The 27,900-nt window shown below is 35.5% G+C and overlaps 1 protein-coding gene across 1 annotated transcript in view; it reads right to left on the bottom strand.

Moving 5' to 3' along the window:
- LOC109083062 (beta-galactoside alpha-2,6-sialyltransferase 2-like) overlaps nt 1–26,849 on the bottom strand; it is a 63,980-nt gene extending 37,131 nt beyond the window's left edge. The window contains exon 1 of the mRNA XM_042730888.1: nt 26,631–26,849. The gene's annotated coding sequence lies outside the window, so the exon portion shown is untranslated. The remainder of the gene's footprint in view (nt 1–26,630) is intronic.
- Between the last annotated feature and the right edge of the window lie 1,051 nt (nt 26,850–27,900).

The raw sequence follows: 27,900 nt of genomic DNA, 5'->3' as shown, positions 1-27,900 counted from the left end.
TCCAAGACGAGAAGCAAAAGTGAGAACAGAAGAGATAAGAAATGGATTTCAGAGCAGACAACCTTGAGACTACTGGTCTCAATTCAGTCCGTCTCTGGGTGACCCTGTTTCGCGTTTACAGTGCTCTCCATTATGGATGACCAGGCAAGAGCCCTCTGAAAGCCTCCCCGCCGCAGTGCAGCGATGAGGGGAAATCAACACAGAGGTCACTTGACTGCATGTACATGGAGAGTGGATTGATGAGCAAACACGTGCTCACTGCCACACACTGAACCCATTAACCTGAACCCTTCATCTATATTGCTAATGCACTCCGGTAACCCAATCCACCGCCAGACATTTCTACAGTTGTGCAGGATTCTTTACATCACCGAAGCCTTCTTCAAAAGCGCAGCCGTGGCATTAACCCGAGCCATGCAGTCCAGCTACATCTTCTCCAACACCTGGGTAGAGAAATCTCACCTGCGCCACGGATCTGGTGTCCATTTAGCACTGCACAAATGCACATGAGCTGTACAAATGTGCTGCCTTCACCCAGCTGGAAAAATGTCTTAAATAAACCAACACAGATTTCACCAGCAACCAGAAATAAAGCCACCATCTGGACCATGTCCCTGAGAAAGAACAGAGACCGGCAGAGGAAAGGACAAAGACGACAGCAAAGAAGGAAGGTGTTGAAGAGAGGTTCCTCTGAATCACTGGCATGTGGGCAACTAACTAACTAACTACCTAAATAATCAGTCATGTTATTTTACAATGCTGAATAAAATGGAAAAATGGCACATAGTGTTCACAGAGCGAGCTGCTGTTTTAAGTCCAAGCATTTTGCATTAAACGCTTCAAAGATCCTCATAAGCATAGCGTTTCATGTGGGTTGCCGTGTCAGGTGCTTTGACAGATTGTTTTTGCAGTTTAATGGAGTGAGAGGTGTTTTTTTTTTTTTCCTAGCAAATTCTGTAGCTCATTTCACAAAACAGTAAGTCACAGAAAAATGTCTTGAAAGAGTGAGCAAGCGCTCATGCACATTAAGCAGACAGAGCACAACAGACAGTGTCCAACAATAACGCTGTAGCAGGATGACAATATTTAAACAAAATATTCATTACAATTAAATATTTGTTGTTCAATGTTGTAAATGTATATATTTGCACTAAAATTGCTTAAAACTTGCGTGATGTTTTATTTTAAGATTATTTGATGAATAGTTTTTTTTTTTTTAAAAAGGATAAATTAAACAAATCTTTTGCAACATTACAAATGTCTTCACTATTACTTATTTACTGCATCCTTGCTAAAACGCATTAACACTCCAGTGTTATTTTAGTATCATTGAGATACTATTATAGTTTTCACTAATATTTTTTTCATTTTTTTTTTATTATATTTGCCTTATATATTTGCTATATTGTAATTAAAAATGACCAAAATGCACAACAAAATTATGAAAATTACCAAAACATTATTAGTATTATTTTAATTATTTATTTATTTAATTTTAGTTAACATTTACTTTATCCCAAGTAACAAAAGCTCTTTTTTTATGGTTTTACTTTTTGTAAACTATAATAACCCTGACACACACGTGCAAACAATTTCTGTCTGGCCCCACTATTTTGGATAAATCTAATTATCCAAAATAGTGACTTTATTTAGATGCATTAATTAGCCACACTAATGTTATCTTAGGATTGTTAAGAGTTGTTTGTTGGAGCTCTGATCGTGGGCACACATAAACAGTCACTAGTGACTCAAAACTGAAACCATAAATGGAAGAGGAAAATAGGAATGGTAGACACAAATGTGTGGCGTTAAAGCACTCATTTGAAATGATGGGAAAAGGCCAGCTTGTAAAAGTTCTGGTCTAATTCACACCTCCCATAGCAACAAGCCCCATTCCCACACATCCATTATTCATAGATTTCAGTCTGATGCCTCTCCAAACGTTTAACGGAATAATCTACGGTAATCTTACAGAATAATATAAACTCTGACAGGGAGATACATTTCTGGGCTGTTGGAGGGCTTTCATAAATGCTAAGCACCTTTAATTTAGACCCTGTCATGTACTTTAAAGCAAGATAAAGAATCATTTCTTCATACGTATTCTTAAAGCCTGCGTGCCGGAGGATGTTCAGGAGGATATTGCTCTTCATCCATTTTGTCACAGGATTGTGAAGCATCCATTTCAAACAGCTAATGTGCGAGCCTAGCCGGCACGCATCACAGGACGCTTCAGAGATGGAGGATACGGACTGCCAGGGGCGTAAACATCCTATTTGCTTTCATAAGGTAATTAGAAAGCACTCTCTGAAGGTATGAGACCACGAGCAATCTGATTATATAACAACAATACCTGGATGCTTTGTTTTAAAAGGATGTCCACCTTGAGAAATGAGCATCCAGATGAAATGTAATGGATCTCATTTGGACCGTTCTTTTTTATGAGATGGCTTGCGTATTTACTATGTAATGGATCTCATTTGGACGGCACCACTTTACGAGATGGCATACTTATTTACAGGCAGGCAATTCTACCCGCACAAGCACAAAATGCATAATAGGGAAATAATTGGGTTCTACGACAGAAAGAAATCGCTTTAGAACACATACTCGTGCGTCTGATTTTTTAAAAAGTTTCAAAAGCAGCAAGCGTTTATAACACGACTCACATTTATTTTTGCAGATGGCTTTATGAAAACAATGGAAGATTTGTTTCAGAAAACCAGAGAAAGTCAAATCTGATGTTTCCAAACATGACACAATTTTACCAACTGTGGGTAGCCAATACTAACGAAAACGAGTGCGTGCAGATGTCTGATAAAATACAGCTGATTGCCATATTGTGAAACCTGAAAGCAACATTTGCCACTTTTGAAACTTTTAAGCAAAGTTTAGGTGTGTCATAACTTTGAAGTTATCGTTGCGATATATTTCTTGTTTCTTTTCTCTAATCTGTTTGTACCATCTTGGGGGGGCTTGACAGTGTGAGCATTTTACTCACATTTGCAACTTATGTATTCAGGAGCAAGAGTACAAATTAGTCATTTTATGACATTTGAGTCATCTTATAGTATAAAAAATAATGTTTTATGTTTAAAAGGTCTTAATTTGGGGGATGGAAAATACAAAGCATGAAACAGTCTGATGTTGTTATTAAACTTCAAAATCTATGATTTCATTAAATATGAGAGCTGCAAATTTCAAAAGAAAAATTGCAGTGCTATTGTGCATTTGCCAAGCTGTTTGCAATCAATTAAAAACAAGAAAATAAAACAATCAATTTCTTAACTTTGCTACACTGCAAAACAATAAATAAATTATTAAATTTCTTACTTTCTTGTTTTATATGTTATAAAAGTTAATATATTCAATATATCATTTTATCTTCTATCCCGAATCTGTTTGAAAGAGCAGCTAAAATAAGAGTCTCAGTGTATGCATACATCTTAAAACAGAAATATGTCAAAATCTATTGTACGTTTTGTATTCTAAAAGATTAAATCACTTTGCTTATAAATGTCTCCTCCTATACATTCATTAAAGAAAAGCACACCATTCAATACACGTTCATTGCTCCCCTAAAGATATTTTCTATGTACTTATAAATATTTCAACTTATGAGTATATGTGCTCCTTTGGAAAAGCATCAAGCCAGCCAAGAGAATCCAGAAGGGAATCATACCATGTTTTCTTTTTTTAGTAGGAGTTTCAAATATTCATAACTTCACATGATAACTCTCCCATAAACCTTGCTAAGTCAGGGTCAGTAAAAACCAGCTTGTCCACATAAATGTGATGTAACAACAGCAGATCACTTAAACGCAGTAAAAGCCAGATGCTGTATCATATAACCTACAGTAGCAATCACATCTGACATGCACAGATGCCAGGTGTGCAGAGAGTAATTTGGCACATACAAAAAATTAATTATTTATAAAAGGCACCCAATGAGAAAGTAAGATTACAAGTAAGATTTTCATAGATGCAGTGCTTGTTTACAAAAAAATACATAAAATTAAAAATAAACCTGAAATGTTTATCTAAATCAGTGCAATTGCCATCTGTGTTGTGACTGAGCTTTAAAAGTACAAATGACCATAGTTGTAGCCAATTAGGCTACAGTTTACATGTAAATAGTCAGATTCTGTTGGTCATTTTAAATAAAGTAAAATGAGCATTTACATACACATTTACATACATATCTACATATTAAATAACTGCCAACAGCCTTGAAATGCCATGTGAAAATAACATTTAGGACCAAAAACATTACTTAATTGCCATTTAGTCATTAAAATCTGATGATAATTACAGCTCTAGTCATTGTTACGATTCAAACAATGACTTGAGCAGGACATCAATGCAGAGGTCTTTGCTTGACATGTTGCGGCACTGAAGGAGCAACACTTTCATTAGAGAGCTGTAATTCATACACCGCATTGATCCGTCTGCAGTTTATGACGACGGAAACATGAGCTCCTTCAAATCAGAGTCAAAATGAGCCAAACACTTGAGCGATTCAATACCTCAGCGGAAAAGGAGAAAAGAGGGGGAAGAAAGTGAGGCTGAAGACAACATCAGTGAAAAGAAAATCGATCTAGAAATGAATACCTATTTAAAAAAAAAAAAAAGTTTAGCCACAAACAAAACTGTCATACTTTACTCCCACACGGTTTTCAAAACCTGCAAGACTTTTTGTTGCTTTTTTAGGGCCCTATCAAATCCATTTTATTTTTTTTCCAAATTCCATATTTTTCTGTTTTCATTTTTCTGGATTCCGTTTTTTTCCATTTTCATTTTTATCGACTCCTTTTTAATGGTTACATTAAAATTTATTAATCAATAAATTTCACATCAATTTATTAAAAGTTTAACAAAAATTATATGTTTAGCGTCCTTTGAAATTTTTTTATTTTTTCTTCACCATGTTTTATTGTTACCTAATTCTGTGTTTTAGCATGTCTAATTATATAAATGCATAAAAAACAAATTAATTTATTAAATCTTTTCTTAAAATTGCCTTATGAATTTTTTTTTTCCTCAGAAATTCTGTTGTGCATTTAAAAAAAAATTAGTTTATCAAATGAATGCATAAAACATTAATTTAATTTATCTTTTAATTATTGAAAATTAAGCAAACTATTTTTTGGTACAAAAATGGGAACAAATGGGATTTACTATTAAAATTAAAACATGGAAGAAATGTTGTGTGATTATTCCTTAAATAAATAATGTTTGTTTCTTTTTAGTAGTAGGAGTAGGCTATGTACATTCTGCTGAACAATAGTAATACATTTCTGGCGAATACTTGTCTTTAAATTAAACCAGACTTTTATTTTGACAGGTTGCCGTGAACACCTTTACAGCTGTGTGTATGTGATATGACGCTAGTTTTACTCAAATCAAATGGTCAAATGCTCATGAAGTGACTCAGAGCAGTTCTGGAGATGTTGTTTAAGTGTTTACGTCCTCATTTAGTGAGACGGCAGACGCTGAAATCACTGCGAGTGCCGCGCGCTTCAGTGTGTGTGTAATAAACGTAACCACGCGTCTGCACCATTCATTAACAGAGACACACAGAACATGCAGGATTCATATTTAAATCAACTTTTCCGGCTTAATATTTACAGTGATTTGATTTAAGTGTAATGACCTACTTTTGATTATTTCATTCAAAATTTGACAAATTGCGTGATATTCCGCATTAAACTGTAAATTACATTTTTATGACTGGATTCTACGATTCCGTCCGTGTTTTCTGCATTGCGGAAATCATAGGGCCCTACTGTTTCATACAGTGAAAGTGAACCAATTCGGGTCACCATTCACTTTGAATATACTGTATGGAAAAGAGCAGCATGAACATTCTCCAAAACATCTCCTTTTGTGTTCCACAGAAAAAATAAATAAACATAATACTGGTTGCCACACAGGTTGAAAGTCATGCAGATGAGTAAAATGATGACAGATTTTTAGGTCAAATACTCTTTTGAGCCAAGATGAGAGTTCATCTTTTTCTTTATGTAGGTGATGAGTAATCACCCACATATAAAAGGACGAGGGAGAGCACAATCAAGCTGCCATTGAATATCCCACCACATGCTCCCTTCTTTCCCGAGGCCCTGTGGAACATGAGAGCCGACTCATAATTGCAATGTCACACAAGAACCCTCGAATGAGGCATGATTCATGTCCATGCGTAATTTAACACCATAAAAAGAGAAGGTAAAAAAACAACTTGATAACGAAAAAGCGCCACTCACCAACGTTAATGGTTTTTGATGTGTGTCTTGCAGGTGTGTTAGTGCCGTGGAGTGGAACGTTTAAGTTGCGGTGTCTCTAACGCCTCCCAACAAATTCGCTTATGCAAAACACACACTGCTCTTAACCTCTGCTCCAGAGAGCCTTATCCGCCCTGGGAAAAGAGGGCAGGACAGGACCCCATGAAGTCAAGTCAAAGGGGCTTTAAACACTGAATATGGACAGCTGTGAAACATTCCACTCCCATTCCTCATCTGTCTGAGAGTGAGGGATCTCTGGTTTCAGCACTATTTTTGATCAGGACTAAATCATCACATTTAAATATGTCTGGCTCAGCTCTCTGCTTCTGATCCTCATAATGAACTTGAACAGAAGTCTGAACAGGAAGGGCTGCTATAATCCCCATAAACAGCAGTGGGACCTAAAGGTTGGCAGTAAAACTAGAACCCTGACATCTGAACATACTCGATCTGTTCCAAAACCTTGTGAGCCTATGTAGGCAGCATTAAAGGCATCCTATATGGCACAATCATGAGGTAAATATATCATGAGCTAAAAATCAAGGCTAGTTCACCTGAAAATGGAAGTTATGTCATTATTAGTCATTTAATCTTATGTCATTCCAAACAATACGTGTTTTGTTCATTATACCACAGTAAGCTTTGTTTTCACAAAAATCAATGAGGTTTGTATTTTGCATAACAGGTAGTATATATATATTTTTTTTTTGCACATCAGATATCTTGTTTAAGTTAGTCTGACTTATTTTGAACCAAATCAACTGACAATGCATCAGACTAACTTAAACCTGGTTATTTGGTAAACTTGTTTATGAAACAGGCCTTAAGATTATTATTATTATTTTTCAATTTAATCAGTAAATATCGGATATCTATTGGCTGTTGTTGGATTAATTGTGCTGCTCATTTTGCCTGTTTTGACATTTACTTTCTCCATATTTAAAATCAACTTAAAGTTTTCAAAAACACTGATAATTATAATAATAATAATAATAATAATAATAATAATAATAATAATAATAATAATAATTATTATTATTATTATTATTATTATTATAATTATAAAATGTAATCTTTAGCAAATCTCAAAATGATTATTTGTTTTTCACATCTAAAAGTAAAACGGCATAGATTTTTAATACCAGTTATTTACATAGAAGAAAAAATATTAGAGGTCTTTGCTAGAATCTAAAAATCTGTGCACCCAATATAAAATAAAAAATAAATTAATTAATTCAAGATGGTAGACAGTTTGTTAATTGTTTGATGATTTTACTCCATTCTGAGAAGAACTGAACACAATATAATATAATATAATATTATAATATAATATATATAATAATATAATATAATATATATAATATATATATATAATATAATATAATAATATATATAATATAATATAATATAATATAATATAATATATAATATAATATATGCGCATGTAGCCTACTTGCTGTCTATGTAGAGCAGGGCTGTAACTCCAGTCTCCTGCTGAGTAGCATGAATCTTAATGACACACCCCTGAACAAGCTAATCACGGTGTTCAGAATTACTTTCACATTACAGACAGGTGTGTTTCATTAAAGTTAGAGTGAGAGTCTACAGGACACCGGCCACCAGGACTGCAGTTGAAGAGCCCTGATGCAGTGCTCCAGATCAAACACTTTCAGTTAGGCAGTGCCTTGAAGGCAGCTACCTATCTAGGCAGTAGGCAGTCCACTAGGTTTTTGGAACAGAGCTAGTATCTGTGTGTGTGCCAAGTTGGTGCTCAACACGAGGTATTGCACTCACCCTGCAGTCGACCGTTTCGGCCTTCATTCCAGCCATCTTGCAGGCTGTCAGTCATACACACACACACACACACACACACAAATGGCAGGCTCCCTGTCTGGTTTTAAACCAAGTCCTCCATAAGGGCTCTCCTCAGAATGACGCACAAGCACAGCAACTATCTCAGAGGAAAGAAAGCAAACAGCTTTGGATCATGTCAGAGCAGAGAAAAAGAAAAATGTTTCCCTCTTGGGACTCTGGGATCTCAAAAATAAAAAGATAAAAAAAATAAAAAATGCTACAGTGTCTCCTGTATAGGCTCGTTTTTACAATACAGCTGCAAATTTATGAAACATAAAATTGCACGTGCTATGAAAAAACTGGTCTGTGTGATGAATATATTTATAATTTCAACAATAATGTGTACAGGGCAATATATTCACACAAAAAAACTGGTCTGTGTCTTGAATGTGTTACCAAGGGCACACATGCGATACATATCTGTCTGCACGTGTGACGTACGAACACATGGAGCGCACGGCACACCAAATCACAAGTACATTTTATTTTGCATGCCTTGCCGGTGATTCACTAGCCTCAGTAGTCTTTTCGCGGATCCAAACCACGCCCCCTGATTTTGTTCTGTATCCATGAGTGCGAACACTGTCAAAAACACCAAAAGGTTTGGTAATGTCTATGTTAACGCACACCAAAATACTGTCACAAACACAGGTTTACATATAAACACAGTTGGTAATGTCTATGTTAACGCACACCAAAACACCAAACAAACAGAGCAAAGCTTGTTCAGGTGAAGATGAAAGAATCACAGGGTCTGCACACACACACCTGTACTCATACCGAGTTCCATCTGTTCCACAGGAAACGTGGATGAACTCTGGTCCTGAGGAGTGGTGGTTTAGAAAGCCGCTGTGTACCTGGGCACAGGATGACGTCTGGTATTCAAACGGGAGGAGACAGACAGTCTCCCAACTGTTCTGATGAACAGAAGCCAATACTCACATACATGACTATTGGCAATCACACACAAATCCACTACCATGAACCAGGAAGAATATATGAATACACACTCACATGAATACACATGCAGGGCAGATTGAGGGCTTATTATAGCCGCCACCTGGTATAACTAAAGGGATAGTTTTAGACCCAAAAATGATAATTTTCTTACCCTCATGTTGTTCCAAACCTGTCTGACTGACTGACTCCTGCAGGTCACAAAAGATGATATTTTGAAGTTTTTTGTTTTTCTTCACACAATGCAAGCCAATTACAATCAATGTCATTTAGACCCAAAAGTTCTCCAAAATGTGTCCCTCATACAGTCTAACAACATGAGGGTGAATGTAAATTATTATTTTTTTTGTTGTTGTTGTTGATTTTAAACTACAGTTTAAAAGCTTGGCGTCTATAAAATTCTCTGTTATGAAAGAAATTAACAGGTATTTATCACGCACACTTTAGATAACTACAAAAGATATAAAATAATAGCTGTTCCTTTAACTTTAGGAATTCAGGGGAAAAAAATCTGACCCATTTTCAAACATTTTTAATATATGAAAATAGAAAACAGTTGTTTTAAATTGTAATACTTCACAATATTACTGTTTTACTGTATTTTTGAGCATGCAACATTTATAAAAGACACTTCAACGGGCCTAAAGCGACATCACACTCAACAGCGAACACACACACACACACACACACACACACTTCTACATCTGAATACATCCCAAATATAAAAATATATAAACTGCTTCATTTTACTGCAATACTGCAATCTTGCATATTTAAAGTTTGCATTTTTTGTAATCCAGCCAAGATGCCACACCAATCTTCTATTGGTCATAAGTCTTGACTAGGGCTGTCAGTTTAAAGCGTTAACTTAATTAGTTATAAAAAAAAAATGACGCAATTAAAATATTTTAACACCGTAAACGCACTGGCCCTGCCCCCAGACCTGTACATCATCTTACATTTCATACAGATGACTGCTGAAAAATATGATGCAGGGTAACGACTCCATAAATGCAGTTATGCCCTAAAGTTCCTAAAGCCCCTGTATGAGTTTTGTCTCATATTTATATCATATAAGCGATATCACTACAACAGCAAAGAGCACTCACACGAGTGCTGATTTTGTCACGAAAAACATGAATGCACATGTGATTTTATAGACCAGTTCAAGTAAATAAGTAGTAAATATTGTGCTATATTTTAAACAATATTGTGTGTTTTTGTTCAATTTTGCAAACGAAAATATTACCTTAAAAACCACAGCAGAACTGTTGTGCGTCTGTGAGTAACACAGCGATGTTTAGTTTCTAAATCAGTCCGCATTTTGAACGAATCCTGTGAACCAATGATTCAAAGCCCATTCATAGAGAGGCAACGCCTGCATCCCAATGTGCATACTATCCATCCTTAATAGAGGTCAACCGATGTATCGGTTTTGCTGATTAATCGGCACCGATAGTTGATTGCTGGAACAATTGGTTATCTACAAAAATCAATGCCGATAGTTTTCCGGGTTGCGTCCGTTGCTGGAGCGGCTGAGAAGAGTCTGTTTTCATTATACAGTGTGGGAGTGGCCTCTAGTAGTTGAAATCACTGACAGCACATGCTATTTGTTTAGACATGTGATGCTGCATGCCAAACAGAGCGAGAAACTTCAGACCCGGATTTAAATGCGGACAGAAAATCCTGCCAAGCCACAGTGCGCCATAGTTTTCCATTAAATTACATTATATTCGCCCCGAATCGTTGTTAATATACATAATGAATTGTATATTGAGCATTTTCATTGAAACGTTTGTCTTTCTGTGGCTCTAATAAACTCTGTATGCTTCATTTATAGAGCTATAATATTGATCGCTCTTTCAGTTTGCTCTGCTTTTTAAACACTGAACTTCAAACTTATCAATGCCTCATTGTTCATTCTTGAAGTAAACTTGTGTCCGTTTGGTGATTAAATAAACTGTTTTAGACCACTGCTCGAGCTGAACGCGACTCGTCCGGAGTGTGTGTGATACCCGTGAGTTCTCCTAGACTCAGCGCTGCTCTTTTATTTTGATTAGATAATCATTAAGTGTTCAAGAACAGAAGCAGTTAAAGTGTGAGAGTATACATTGTGCTGGTATAATTGTAGTGCCCTGTGATTTCCGTGATGCGCAAAACGCGGACAGAATCCAGTCATAAAAACAGAATTCACAGTTTATTGAACAATATTGAATGAATTAATCAAAAGTAGGTCATTACATTATATTAAATCAAATCACGATATGGACTAGTATCTATTACTATTAAGCCGCAAAAGTCGATTTAAAATATGAATCCTGCATGTTCTGCATGATTCTAACATGAATGGCGCAGATGCGAGGTTTCATTTATACTGAAGCGCGTGTGACGCTCGCGCCTCGCGGTGATTTCAGCTTCTGTCGTCTCTCTAAATGAGGACGTAAACACATGAACAACATCTCCAGAACTGCTCTGAGAGAGCTTTCATAAGCTTCTGACCGTTTGATTTGAGTAAAACTAGCCCCATATCACATACACAGAACTGTAAAGGTATTCACGGCAACCCGTCAAAATAAAAGTCCGGTCTATTTTTCAGTAGAATGTACATAGCCTACTACTACTACTACTACTACTAAAATTAAACAATGAAACAACGAATTATAAGGAATAATCACACAACATTTCTTCCATGTTTTAATTTTAATAGTAAATCCCCTGTTTGCCAAATAAATGAAATTAATGTTTCATGCCTTCATTTGATAACCAGAAAAATTGTAATACACAACGCAAAATTTTTGAGGGGAAAAAATCATAAGGCTACTTTAAGAAAAAAAATGAATAAGTTATTTTATGGATTCAAATAATTAGACATGCTAAAACACAGAATTTGGTAACTATAAAAAATATGGTGAGAAAAAATAAAACATTTCATCGGGCCCTAAACATGTAATTTTTGTTAAACTTTTATTAAATTGATGTTAAAAATTAAAAAATATTTGATAAAAAATAATTAGACCAAAAGAAAAAAAAAATAAAACAGAAAAAATAAAACGAAACAATGGAAAAAAACAATAATGGAATTTGGAAAAAATAAAAACGTAATTTAATAAAAAATTAAATGGATTTTGTGGTCATTTCAACATTTACTATTACTATTATTATTACTTTTATTAATATAACTACTACTAGTATGAATCAGTACTGGTTTGTTTTTGTTTCTTTTTTCTTTTTTTTTTTTTTTTTTAAATAAATAACTATTTTAGTTTTTGTTCAGTATCCATTTTAAAAACTATCGGTTAATTAATCGGTATCGGCCAGTGTGGTCCAACCTAGCTATCGGTATCAGCAAAAATCCACTATCGGTCGACCTCTAATCCTAAATTCTGTGTGATGTTAGTAATTTTCAATACTGTTTAGGGCAGCTAGGGTGGAAAGTATGCACATTGGGACGCAGGTGTTTACTTCATTCCTGAATAAATCAGCCGTTTGAACGAATCGACTTACCGCCACCTGCTGGTAGTTTTAGTTTCTTGTTTAGAGTATCATTTCATTTATTTAAAAAAATAAATAAATGAATGAATAAATAAAACATTAAAATTATATTCATCAAAAAAAACAAAACAAAATCAATCATAATCACGCCATCAAATACGGCTTACTTTCTTTTGCATTTGGATGCATGAAAAATATCAGCACGATATTAATGGGCATCTCGTCAGTAAAGCCGGTTCTGTAATCAGCAGTAAATCTTTACACATGCGTGCTTTCATGTAGAGCAGCATTTACTACACTGTTGGTAACAAAGCTGTTCTGGTCACTAGTGACTTTCATTGGATAAACAAAAAATACAAAAAAAAGATGTTTCTCAAATTATCTTCTTTTATGTTCCATACTTTAAATTAGGCCATTGTAGCCTAAACATTTAACACAATAATAGCTTTAAATTATCTTTTGGGGGTATTTTCACAGCCAAATTTAGTTTGCGATTAACTCGATTAATTAATCGCAGCACCCTGTAATTAATTAGATTAAAAATTTTAATCAACTGACATCCTTAGTCTTGAAACAATGTGATTCAAAATTTTACAGCAGTGTGCATTAGTGTGCACAAACACACACTCTGCTCCACTGCTCATGAACAGCGTGTGATGCAACCACAACAACAGCCATTTGCAACAAATGAGCAGGGAACATATTTCACATTTTTCCATCTCCATTGCGCATCCTTGACTTTTTCACATTCAATATAAGGTTGAATCGTGACCACAACCACACAATCGCTTCAAAGAGTGGAAACAGCAGGAGTAAAATGACATGCAATGAGGGATTTTCTAGATAATGCAAGCGGAAAAGCAGCAGGGATATCAGTTCAGCAGGGATATCAGTTCCATACTTTACAAGTAGGGGTGCAAATTATATGCAAGGATAAAAATGTGCAAATCAGACAGATTGTTCACATATTGAGGCAGGGAATGAATAATATAATTATCGGCTGGGGACAAAGAATTTTCACTGCCTTTTCAATGATGTTCAGTTTGTTGCGATTAACTGTGATAATTAATCGCAGTTGTTTGTAATTAGGGTGGCATTCAAAATTTTATGGAGTCAACTGACATCCTTAGCAATCTTGAATGCAACCACAACAACAATTAAATTTCACAAAAACACACACAACTCTGCACAAAAACAGCGACACACTCACATCCAACCACAAAAACAGGTAAGTGATGGCAACGGCCACAACAAACTGCAAATTGTCAAAGCAACAGACGTAGCATCAGAGCAAAAGGAAGTTGCTCACAAATACACTTCTGCAGTCTCACGTAGCGCATCCTGGTTAGATTTTATTTATCACATTCAAGATAATTATTAGAATCGTGTACCACAATCACACAAAAAGCTTTGAGGTCAGAGTGGAAGTTTACAGGAGTAAAATGACATAGTGAAAATGGTGCATTTTCTAGATAATGCAAGCGGAAAAGCAGCAGGGATATCAGAGGAACACTTTACAAGTGAAAATGGTGCAAATTATATGCAAGGATAAAAATGTGCAAATCAGACAGATTGTTCACATATTGAGGCAGGGAATGAATAATATAACTGACGGCTGATGGGACAAAGAATTTCCTGTCTCTTTTCATGCATGATGGTGCAATCAGTTTGTTGCTGAATGCGCTCTTTTGTCTGAGTTGTGTGCCAAGTAGGGTGGCATTCACTCTACACGATGGAGTACAGAGAGAGCTCTCCTTCAGCAATCACTTCCAACGTGCCAAGGCAGTGTCTGATAACAGAGCCAGACTTCCTGATGACTCTGTTAAACTTTATTTTGGTCTCTTTCATGCTGCTGACTAAACATACCGTGGTAAAGATGATGGCATCGGCCACAACAAACTGCAAATAGTCAAAGCTTCCACAAGACGTAGCTTTAGAGAAAAGGAAGTGTGCTCCAAATGCACTTCTGCAGTAACACGTAGAAGATTACTGGTTAGATTAAGTTATGTTATCACAGAGCAAGACTTAATTATTAGTCATGAATGTACCTCATGATTGATCATATCAAAAAAGTTTGAGGTCAGAAAAGAAGTTTACATGTTTTTGAAAATCACTAAGGCTGCATTACTCCTATCTTTAGTGTCACATGACCCTTCAGAAATCATTCTAATATGCTGACGGGATGCTCAAGAAGCATTTCTTGTTATTATTATCAATGTTGAAAAGAGTTATATACTGCACACTGCTTCAGCCTGCGGTGTTTAGACAGCTACAGACACATTTTAATAATTAATTATGGCTTTACAGCAATAACAATAAATGTTGTATGAAGTGGCAACATGAATAATGAAGTAATTATGGTATTTTGGAATTAACTATGGTTGCCATGGTGAATATCTTTAAGGGCTTTTAGTGCAACTAAATAGAAAACAAGTATTGAGCAATTTAATTATATTTTGTGGCATTTCAATTCCTTTCTAGATGGTTTTTGCAAAACCTGCTGTATACATACATACATATATACACATATACATATATATATATTATATATATATATTATATATATATATATATATAATATATATATATATTATATATATATATATTACAAGCACCTACACATATATATATATATCTAATATATATACTATGTACACACATAATATATATATAGATATATATTAATGGGATGTTTAACATATATATATATATATATACTGATAGCTTTCTCTGATGTTGTGTATTTATATATATATAAATTTAAATCTCTCTCATCATATGTTTTTAATATATATATATAGTACTATAAGGGATATATATATATATAGCTATTGTATAAAAAAAAAAAAAGAGAGAGAGAGAGAGAGAGAGAGAGATTTTTTCTAGACTCAGAATGTATTATACTGTTTTATATTATATTGTATTATAAAAATATACCAAAATAGATTAATTCCTTATTAAAGGAGCATTTTCACCAGATCACAATTTTAACTATATTACATTATTATTGAAAATAAACCAAATAAATAAATTCCTTATTGAAAGTAGCATTTACACCAGATCAGAATTTTAACAATTCTTTTAAACAAAGAAAATTTTAACCCAGTGGTTAATACCATCTCAGTTAAGATATTTAACCCTGACACACAGAATGGGTAAAAGCTAAATGAAATGAATGTCAAAAACATAGTGCTAAAGAAAAGTTTCCAGGAAGTACAAAATGAACTTCCCAGCAGTTGTTTCTTACAAATTACTGAGAGCTCTTCATCTCAAAGACAGCGTTCTACCTCCGCTAACAGCAGGATGATCGCTTCTCAACAGATTCCTGGGAGCAACAAAGGTCTTCACACAGCACAGACTGTCATCCAGCCGACACACGACAAGTTCCCCAAGACACGTCAAGGTGAAATATATAACACTCCTGCCTACTGTAATCATGGAGAGCTGTAATACCTGGAAAAATCCATCAGCATTTCCATTTCAACAACATCTGCTTGGTTAGCATAGGTACAATAAATAAAGCCTATTTGATTACAAATCTCAACTTCAATCAAATTGGGTTGCCGTATCAAACATAACACATCATGATGGTGACTAATGTGCAAAGAAAATTACATAAGACTCCTTGTCACAACAGATACTTGAAAAATGCTTTAACAAAACATCCACTCTGCAAGTGTGCGAACAGGCAGGCATATGAGTTTGTGCATGCATTGACAAACAGAAATGTCTGACCCCATTAACACATGTTTGGAGCAAGCTGCCAACTGACTGATCGGATGGCCCCTGGGCCGAATGACATGCAGAGGTATTGTGTAAATGTAAAAATGTCTCAAGCAATTTTGCAATAGATTCTTCTGTGCTGTATTGTGGTTTTGTGGATATACGAGAACTGCAGTACATTTGAATAACAATATTATGTTTACAAGCACCCAAATAATTGTTTATAATCCGACTGATGACTCAATCAGACTGAAAAGCCTTCATGTAAACACAGGTCAATTCAACTGAGCTCAATCTGAATGAAATTTCGATCGGATAGGAAGGGGTGGTGAACTTTTGACTTATGTCAGCTTTCTTTTGAGATCTCTCATCAAGGCAAAAATGGTAATTATGTCTGCAGTACTTTACTTTTAAAAGGAACTTCATGCACTAATTTTATGAAAATTAGTGCATGTAAACAACACCTAATGAAACACATGAAGCAAAAACAGAGTTAAAAACACTTCAGATATAATTACACTAACATGTGGTCAGAAGTGTGTATATTTTGGCTCTTCAACAACAGCTTTTGATTAAGTACCAAGGAGACTCATTCCAAAGGCAAAAACAGGTATGACAGGCCTACTTTCCAAACACTCCCTTTGCTATTGATTGTTAATAATCCAGTGAGATAAGGGGTCCACTTAAAGATCTGATCTCACAACCACCAAGACAGAAAAAAAGATGCATGTGATTATTATAATGAATTGCAAAAATCAAGACTATAGCGTTAGTTCTGGCAGGTCACGTGAGTCAAGCTTGCATCGGCTGACTCTCAATTGATCACATCTACCTATAGGAATAAGACACCTATCATTGCATTCCTGTATAAAGTCTCAGGAGCAAATTACCCTTCTCCATCCCCAGCTCCTCCTTTCGCCCCAGTCAGAACTTGGCTTTCTAATATTCCTCGTTGAATCCGACTCCTTTTCTCTGGAATAATATTGTTACACTTCAATACAATTAAGTACATTAATGATATCTGCTTAATGGGATTTAAGCAGGTATCTGATATCTGCTTCGTTCTATTGTTTGCCCTATTGTGGGTTTACCCTATCACCCAAACTATTTAAAAAAAAAAAGCTAAGATCAGTCATAAAATTGCTATGATGAATTTATATTTTGGTCTTTTGTCCAGGATGTACAGAGTCATAAAAACACGCTTCACACCTACTACAGTCTACAAGCAGTATAAGCATCATCTTTGATCACAAACTTGCTATGTCTGCAAGGTAAGTCATCTGCGCATAGTATTTTCGACACTGCAGAATTAGCAATTAGCTGAACATGCCACCACAGCGACCGGCTCACACCCAGCTCAGGGGTTTACAAGCTTTCCCTTAGACTCAATTACACTTGCTTTGTGTACTTCTAATAGAAGTTCATTCAATTTCATTGAGGTCCAAAAAGCCCACCCCAGATACATTTACCCTCTTGGTGCTCAGAGTTCTGGCCCAGAACCTCAGCGTTTGCCTGTCATCTGAAATTACACTCCCGTCTCCCCTGGGCCAGAGTCTAGCTGGTGTTCTGCAGTGGCTGCCCCTGACACCTGACAGCCCATTAGACAGCACCACAGAGAGCAGTGTAAAGCAGCGACACACAGGCCTGTGTGCGAGTCATCCATCCCTCAGTCACTGTAATGGACGGCTTGGTCGGCTTCACACTCAAGCAACCACCGACCCAACCCAAGTCAAATTTGTAGGGATGTCAAAACCAGTACTTCAGTAAGACAAAATTAAAATAAAGCAATCAATAAATAAATATACTGCTACCAGTATATTGACAGTGCTTCTTTAAAGCTTTAGAAACAAGCAGCCTATTGCACAAGAGTATGTTAAGTTAAACATTTAAATGTGTTCAAAATAATGACTCGTTTTGACCCACTTTCCACTCACACTGTGAATATAACAATATAATCAGGCCTTTTACTCTGTCTCTCAATATACTAATCCTAAAAGGAACTTTATGCACTTTAATTGTGCTTTATTATATTTTACGTGTGCTGCAATTAAAAATAATAATTGCTGTAGACAGTATGTGAACATTAGGATGTTCAATAAGCGTTTCACATGTTTTGGATAAATTCAAATAATCACATTAAGGTAATAAAATCACAACAAGTATCAGGAATTGTTAAACTCATTGTTAAAATCATTGACAAATTAAATTCAATTTGTTCAGTCCTCATAATGAGTCTTTTCTGTCCAGTCTTTGATATCCCTGAAGAAAATACAAGCCTGCGAATGACAGACAACATGAAAACATATCATGATGATAATTAAACACTTCAGTTAAAACACTTACAGAACGCTATATCAAAGAAAAATTAATAACAGCATAACCTGAAGAATTCATACCAGAGTAACTTATAAACCGTAGATGACACTTCAGTATACTCAGTCAAATGCTATCAGGAGATCAGGTTTTCAAAGATGCAATATTTTATTTATATTATGAATCTTTCATTTGTTTGGCGCATGTTTGAATTAATAAAGGTTTATACATTTTTCAGTAAAAGTTTTCAGTTTGGTGTTGAAGTTTGAAAGGTTTTTCACTTCCACACATTTTACTTTTTATACACTAAAATTAGTCAATTCACAGTTAAGTTTACAAATATTATATAAAATATTGACATCTTTGTGATAAGAACAAAAAAAATAAAAAATTACACTCACAGACAAATGAAAATTTTTCAAGCCAAAATAATATGGTTGCCTATGGAGAATCAAGAATTTTTTCTAAACAGTGTTAGGAATTAATACAGACATAGAATAGAGATAATCTCAAAGAACAGATGGAGATGTCATAATGCTCGGAAATGATTGACAATCTTGCATTAAGACCAGAGAAACTATGAGTCACTGCCACAAAACAGCACAGCGTTGAGTTCAAACAGAGACTCCTTTATCATATTTCCTCAAAGTGTGGGACTTGAATGAGACCGTCAACGGTTCAATTAAACTCTTATAAAACTATAGCGCACAACCTCAGAGAAGGGAAAGAAAACATTGTTAACATGCAATGATTCTTTTCTGTTTGAGTCTTTAGAAGTCTCTTTCCAGTGCTTACAACAGCAGGAGCTTTTCATTTCAGTTCTGGGCTTTTAGATGTGCTCAGCTCCTGAAATTGTCGAGACATGTTCATATGAACGTAATGCTTTACCAGCCGCAAACGAAGTACAAAGGAATCATAGTTTAGATTTGTGTACTGACAGCTCATTGTTCTCTGTGTGTCTCATACGGCAGACTTTGGGCCGTAGCTTGAAGGTTAAAGCAGAAGCTCAAGTCTAATCCCAAGCAACGGTGAACCAGGAACTCTATAATTAGCATACTGTAAGTCAGACTGTACGTCTTTGTCATTTGCAGGCTTGTATTTTCTTCAGAGATACCAAAAACTGGATGGAAAAGACATGATGATGATTGAACAATTTTGAAGTAATCACCCATCCTGATTACTTTGGCTTGCATTTCTATATATAGACCCGTTAACAGCTAACAGATATGTGGTAGAGATGGTTGAATTGGTCACTCTCTGTCTCATAAAATGTCAATGCTTGTTTAGTTTTAAGGCATTTCTTCCAGTCTGACTTACAGTATGCTAATTATAGAGCCGAGTCCCATGGAGCACCCTAAGGTTAAATGTACTGCACAGTGGCACAATAGGAACAGGCTAGATCTTGATCACCATAAGTCTTGAGTTCCTAGGTCACCGTTGCTTGGGATTAGACTTGAGCTTCTGCTTTAACCTTCAAGCTACGGCCCGCATATAACACACAGAGAACAATGAGCTGTAAGTACACAAATCTGAACTCTTGATTCCTTTGTAGTTTGCTTGCGGCTGGTAAAGCATTACCTTCACTTGAACATGTCTCGACAATTTCAGGGGCTGAGCAAATCTAAAAGCCCAGAACTGAATTGAAAAGCTCCTGCTGTTGTAAACACTGGAAAGAGACTTGTAAAGACTCAAACAGAATCATTGCATGTTAACAAGGTTTTCTTTCCCTTCTCTGAGGTTGTGCACTATAGTTTTATTAGATCCTTCAGTATTATCAGCAGTTTTTGCATTGCTCGATATCTAATTAAATGGTGAATTCGGCAGGCAAAACACCACTTTCACTAGGAATCGGGAATTTAGCGAGTGGAATTCGTTTCCACAATGGACTCACCTCCAATTCACAGGTTTTGGCAACATAAATGTTTTGGTCATTGTTTAAGGGCAACATGCTTGTTGCTTAAGGCTTTGAGATTTTGCTATCAGATTGTGTTGGGGGATATAAGCTTATGGTTTTGTTTGGGGGAGGTTATCGCTGCTCTCTCTGCGTTTATCCATGAATGCATGGATGTGCAGGGAGTTCTTGCCCAGAACAGAACCATACCGGAAATCCAAACTGTATGCTAATTGTCAGTCATCTTTGACAACAGTGGTCCTGACAGAAATAAAGCATAGCATTAGTTCTGGCAGGTCACATTAGTCAAGTTCGCATCAGCTGACACTCAGCTGATCCCCATCTACCTATAAGAATATGACACTTATCCAAGCATTCATATATATGGTTCCTCAGTATTATCAGCAGTTTTTGCATTGCCCAATAGCTAATTACCCTCCTCCATCCCCAACTCCTCCGGATTCTGCCTTCTGATTCTCCTTTTAATTATACTAATTCTAAAATGTGTACATAAAATTGTTGAACTTTAACAATATCTGCAATACATTTATGTTGTTCCTTTCTTTTTCACCCTATTGCTGCAGTGAGAACCATGCCGCCAATCCAAACCGTGTGCTAATTCTCACTCACATAACAGAACCATACCGCCAATCCAAAATGTATACTAATTGCCAGTCATCTTTGACAATAGCGGTCCTGACAGAATTGGATATATATCAGGTACAGTACATGCCAAATTTTCAAGGAAAAAAATTCGCTCAATTAGGTGCTGTAAAGTATACATGAGTGTCAGCTGGTACTACATTACAAATAAAATTAACTGATTTGTATAAAAAACACTTAAATTACACTCAAAGGTTTTATAATAATAAATTTACAATTACATAATTATATTTCTACTCCAATTCGTGCTATATGGTGCATACTTTTAGCAAAATGTCAGTCAGCTAGTGTTTTCTAGCCTCTTTTTTTTTTTTTCTCTCGTTTATGGTCACCAAATAGGTTTTTTCTGAGGTGAATGTGACGTTAAGTGACACCAATCTGAAAGCAATCAGTCACTCCACATTAAACAGCCCCAAAATGGCATTTATTGTTGGAATACTGTAATAAAATGGAAATAATTTGAAATCAAACTTTTTTCACATCAAAAGAAACAAAGCCCAAAGCTTTTTTTGCAATTTATTGGATGCTCCATTTGTTAACAGAAAACAAGCTAGACTAATCGATTCTTGGGATTAAAGAATCAATATGTGACCCTGGACCGCAAAACCAGTCTTAAGTCACTGGGATATATTTGTTGCAATAGCCAAAAATACATTGTATGGGTCAAAATTATAGATTTTTTTTTTTCCTAAGCCAAAAATCTTTAGGATATTAAGTAAAGATCATGTTCCATGAAGATATTTTGTAAATTTCCTACTGTAAATATATCAAAACTTAATTTTTGATTAGTGATATGCATTGCTAAGAACTTCATCTGGACAACTTCAAAGGCGATTTTCTCAATATTGAATTTTTTTGCACCCTCAGATTCCAGATTTTCAAATAGTTGTATTTCGACCAAATATTGTCCTATCATAACAAACCATACATCAATGGAAATCCTATCTAAACACCATAAAAAACATCTAAAAATCTTAATTATTAAAAAACCACAATTAAGAGATGTTTTGTGGGTCCAGGGTCACATATTGTTTGTACAAATAATCGAAATAATCGATTAAAATAGAGAAATCTATATTTTTTACCTAGCCCTATACCTTTGTATCTTTAGGTTAGGTGCTGAACAAAATGACAGTATAAAAACTCAGCGGGCCAGGACCAAATTTACCATTTGCTTTTTTTCATTTTTTAATTTGTGTACATAAACCCAACGACTACAGCGACCACACCAATGTGCGAATCTGGGCAATGTTGAGCATAAAACTCAATTTTCATCAACTGAGCAGCCAGACTCAAACTCAATAGACAAACATTGACACTCCATTTATCAGAAGACATAAGAGCATGTTGACAAATGGGACTGCCACATTACATAAAACAGGCAGCGAAATCAGTACAGTAGCATACAGAGAGAGCTGAAGCGGGGACACCAAAAGGAATATACAACAAAGAGGTATCAGGATCCTTTTTAAAAGGCATGTCCTACAAAGTCTACAAATAACCAAAAGGCACAATTCCAACCATAAAAACTGACAATATTCATATGTTAATATTTAAATATGCATTATCATTTCAATTGGTTCATGTTTATCTTTTTACCCCGGCTAGATGCCTGTAGCTTATTTTACAACAACATGGAGGTTTGTAATTATCGCAGCGTTCTCTTCTGCACACGACACTGAAGAAACTAGGGAAAATAGTGTTTTGGATTCTTCTTCATGCAGAATTAATAAGCACTGAATATCGCAGAGAAAAAACAAAGCAGAATCCAGTGTTTGAGGAATTTGTTGGCAAAATATTAGACATCAGTATGACCATTTGCGGTACATTAAGTGTTTTTTTATTAAGACAAATTGGCATGCTTAAAAAAAAATCAAGACATTCTCATTTTAACAGCCTGCCAACTTCCAAACAATTACTTAGTCATGTCGTTCAAAATCTATATGGTTTTCATTCCTCTTTGAAACACAAATGAGGATATTTTTAATGAAACAAGAGATTTCTGTTTCCAATAAATATTTCATGCAACCAATAAATCACTCAATTTATATGGATTACTTTCACAATGTCTAATTGTACTTTTTCATCCATTAAAAGTTTTAGTTGTTTGGAACTTCAATGAATGAACAAAAATATCTTAACTTGTGTTCCAAGAAAAAGAGACATCTTATGAGTTTAGAAAAACACAGAGGTGAGCAAATGACACAAATTTCATTTAGGGGTGAACCATCCCCTTAAAACACCCAGCGAGTCGGCAACGTAAAACTGTCCTTAGTAGACATCAGCACTAGTGTTGTATGCCTCAACAAATGGGTAACTGCACCACTAAATGGCAGGACAAATTGTGCTCAAATAGCCAACAAAACCTTTGGTCCTTAACACTGAAGAACTGAGATTTTGGCTAGCATGTAATAACATCAATTACACTGTCTGTTCCAGCACTGATGTTTGCGCTGTCCTTCTGAAATGACCTTGTACTAGTTACGGGATTTTATTGTTTAGCAGGTTAAGGTTACAGGGGTTGTTGTGTGGTAATTACATTTGCCTGATATTCTTTGTGTACATTGGGATGTAATGACTTATGACTGATTAAATCTGCAAATCAGCTGTGCTGAAGTTCTTCACCCTGCTGCCTTTTCTAATTACCTCAACCTGATTGCAGCTCCGCTGTTCTGTTTTTTCAATTGTGAAAAACACCCACACAACAAAGACTGCTCCATTGCTTCAAATAAGAAAAGAAAAATGCAAGTCTGCCATGTGACAATGTCACATTCAACATGCAAAACAAAATCCTTATGGCCATTTCAAAACAAGAAAGATTAAAGAGGAAGAAAAAAGGATGAGTAAGAGGGGTTTAGGATTGAAAAAAAAGCTTAGTTTTCATTTAGTATATTAATACATAACCATAATACATTTCAGTCCAGGTGACAAAATTGTCACCACCAATATGTTACCAATGTATCATTAACTACAGTTGGCGATCAAAAGTTTTTGTTGGAACTGCAATTTTTGGAAGAAAATCTGGATAATCTTGGAAGTATCAGTTAAAATGGGAAATTTGGGAATGGGAAAAACCCTTTTGTAGAATCTCAAAACAAAAAGCTATAACATGCTACATGATGGGGGCAAATGCATATTGAACATTTAGAGAAGGAAAGAACTCTGACCTGAAAACTATCAATGTTCCATTGACCCCACTTATAATCTATACAACAATCTATACAACATAAAACCCGCATGATCATTGATCAGGAACTGCAAGATGAGTGATGGTCAATAAGCCACATGTCTGAAACTTTTATCTGAGCTAGTGGACAATAAGGGCCATATGTGTCATGTTTCATTTGAAAAATGAACTCCAAAAGCAATCCTACGGCATCTACAGCCTGTGTTTTCATATGCAGATCTTACAGTGGCTCCTCTGAGAGCTGGCCTGGAATCAGGATATCCAAGACCCATGAGCTATGTTAATGCAAGTGTGATGTAGTTTTGAAACTGGCATAAACAACACTGATCGCAGATGACTAACGGATCACTGGTGATTTTTACAGTATTAATACTGTAACTGTAATACATGTAATAATACTGTAATACATTTTAGATTTTTTTTTTAGCTACTGCACTCTAAACGCAATATTACATACGGCATACCCAGAACTCATTAAGACTTTACTGATTAACTAGATTTTCCATCTGACAAAGAGGATACAGACATCACCTTGCACACAAAGCACTAACAAACACTGCATCTAGTATGAACGCCTGGAATTAAATAGCTGTATACGCCAATCCTTAATAGATTAATCTGATTTTAAATGCATTACCTCATTTAGTCTCTTCTATGTCTGCAGTGTATATACATGGTTGTGCTTTTAGCACAATGTAGACTTTGTATCTAGTCTTGTTGTTCTGCTACAGCTAGTTTAAAACCGCATCCATAGTCTCTAGACACTATTCCCCATTATAGGCATTTCTTTCCTACTCCAGAAAATGTCCCATTGTTCTTGTGACTTCATCTGGATCGAGTCTGTCACACTGCTTGTTGTTCTTGTCATGCTGGAAAATCGCCTAGATTTAGCCAGATGCACACACAAACACAGAAACCTATACTTGCATAAACCTTCCACAGTCTTCTACAGTTCCTGATGTAACCATACAAAATAATTTAATAACAACAACACATTTTTCATCACCAGAGAGGATAAGCACATCACACATCGCCAACCTATGATGCGTCAACAGCTGCACAAATCATACGGAATTCATCAAAAGGATGCAAATAGACCAGTATCATTATTGTTAACTATTAAACATTTGTTTTCATTAATAAAAATAAACCCAGAATTAATAAAAACCAAAAAAAAAAAAACCAAATATATATTCAAAAGAAAAATTTAATAAAATTTATTAAAAAAAAATATAAATCAAAAAAAAATTAATAATACAGAATGTCATAAAATCTAATTTATAAAAAAAAAAAATTACATAAAATAAAATATTATATTAACATATATATATATATATAAAATAATATATATTCAAACACATACATGTAACATACACACACATGCATACTTGAAGTGGTTTATTCCACAAGCGTAATTGTTTTTATACTGTACAAACTGTCCCTACACCAATGTTTACGAACTAGTACACATGAAAAATCTTCAAAAACCATAAAACACCACTCTGTATGTTTTTTTTAAGCTTTTTGTTTAACGGGGACACAGGAAGTGTCTTCATAAACCATGTTTACGTTGTAGTACCCATGTCATTAAACACATTTGTGTCCTCATAAACCATATACCAGTACACACACACAAACACACACACACACAGATATGTATATTACCAAGAAAGCTACACTCTCTTTTAATTAGGTCTCCATTTATGGCCATCCTAACAAAGGACATTTTCAGCATGTGTCTATGTATCTATCATACACGCATGCATACATGTAACATCTAACAACACTGAAATCTGGAAGTGAGCCTATCCATTTAAAACTTCCACCCAACATGTTCTCCCCAGTCTCCTCATCTGGGAGATAAAGGGGGTTTTGTCTATCCTGTAGATCATCAGACTGCACTTGAGGGCTGCCGTGAGGTATTTAATTGAACTTCAGCATGCATAGCAAACGAGGCGCCAGTGAACACAGAGGGGAAGGGTTATGAAGCACACTGAACTCAACACTGCGTGTGTTCTGAACGCGAACACAGGGTTTACTAGCAAAAGCACTCAGATGTTGTGCAGCCATCACTGCATTGTGTCCACAGAGGCGATAGAACAAAGTGGAGTAAATGACGTCGAGCATGCATGTAAAGCAATTAAAAACAATCAAGCAAAAAAAATAAACATATCCTAATAACATGTCGATCATATACGAATCGCCGTGATTATTATATCTTGCGTTCATAAACCGCTGCTAATATAACGGAGTGCAGCGCGCGGCTTACCTGAGAAATCAGCCCGCGTTCATTGTTCTGTTAAGCGGGTAATATATTCCTCTCGATCCTTTCCAGCCGCTATTGTTTGCGTGCTTTGATAAAGACAGAGCTGGAGGCGTGCTGCGGGATTGGTGGTGCTGCTCCAGCGGTAACGGAGAACCGTGTAGACGGTGTCTTTGATTCCTCCAGCTCTCGTTGTGTTTTATCAGATGAGTTTTGTGGAGGGGGCGGAGCCTCGGAGCTGCTTCTTTAAACAGAGCGCTTGATTGACAGCTAGCGGCGCTCTAACCATCTCAGCCGCTCTGTGGGATTAGCTAGGTTTTAAGGTGATACAGCGAATAGCGCACAAACGTATAGAAGACCTTTAAGGTTAGTCTAGAGCTGCCATGACTAGTAGCATGTTTTGTTTTGATCAGTAAAAAGTGGTCTTTTACTATTTTCAAATGCACAGTTCATAAGTTCATAAGAAAAAAGAATATCCAAAGTATGTAAAAATAAAACTTGCAAAAATATTAATGAAATAAAAGGAGTTTTGCTTTATAGTATCCTACATTTCAAAAGCATCATGTTTTAATAGTATTTTGCTGTAAGGCTGTAAGGACTTGCATTGATGTTTTGACTAACCTAAAGCACATATTATAGAGTAGGCCTACTTCTATTTATAATTTCATATAATTTTGATGGGCCCATATTATTTAAAGTTCATATTAGGCCTACCTACTAAACTGCAACTCCTTCATTACAAATACGCAATTACAAATATATTCAAATACTTAATATGTTCGACAGTGCACTGTAACCATATTTGAAACACAATTAAAAAAAAATGTATTCTGAAGGTAAACTCTGCAAGAAAGTGGACCTCGAGGATCAGAGTTGAGAACTATTAAGTATTTCTGCAACACTTTTTTTCACAAGGTATAGGAGTGTAGTAGAGTCTCTTCAAGTAATGCTAACCACATATCATATTTTAAAAATAAATCAAAAATAGAATTTTGAGGGAACTCAGTGAATCAGCCTTCTGGGTTAGCCTACAAACTGACGTCATGGCACTGCGGCTCTATACCAGCATCCTAGTAATACAGTCCAAGAAGAGAAATGTGAATGGTGATCATTGCTGGGTAAAAATGCTGACATCCTGAAACAACATCATGAAGATGCGTGCCAAAGTACTCTTGTGTATTTGGTGAAATTTAATCATAGATATGTTCGATTACTTTTTGTTTGTCATTTCCATCTTAAAAGCAGCATTTTTTCAAATACTCTCACTTCCCTTGCA

This window comes from Cyprinus carpio, chromosome B9 (genome assembly GCF_018340385.1).
Source record: "Cyprinus carpio isolate SPL01 chromosome B9, ASM1834038v1, whole genome shotgun sequence".
Taxonomy (NCBI): Eukaryota; Metazoa; Chordata; class Actinopteri; order Cypriniformes; family Cyprinidae; genus Cyprinus; species Cyprinus carpio.
Note: the sequence above shows the minus strand (reverse complement) of the source record. Positions and strands in the feature narration are given on the sequence as shown.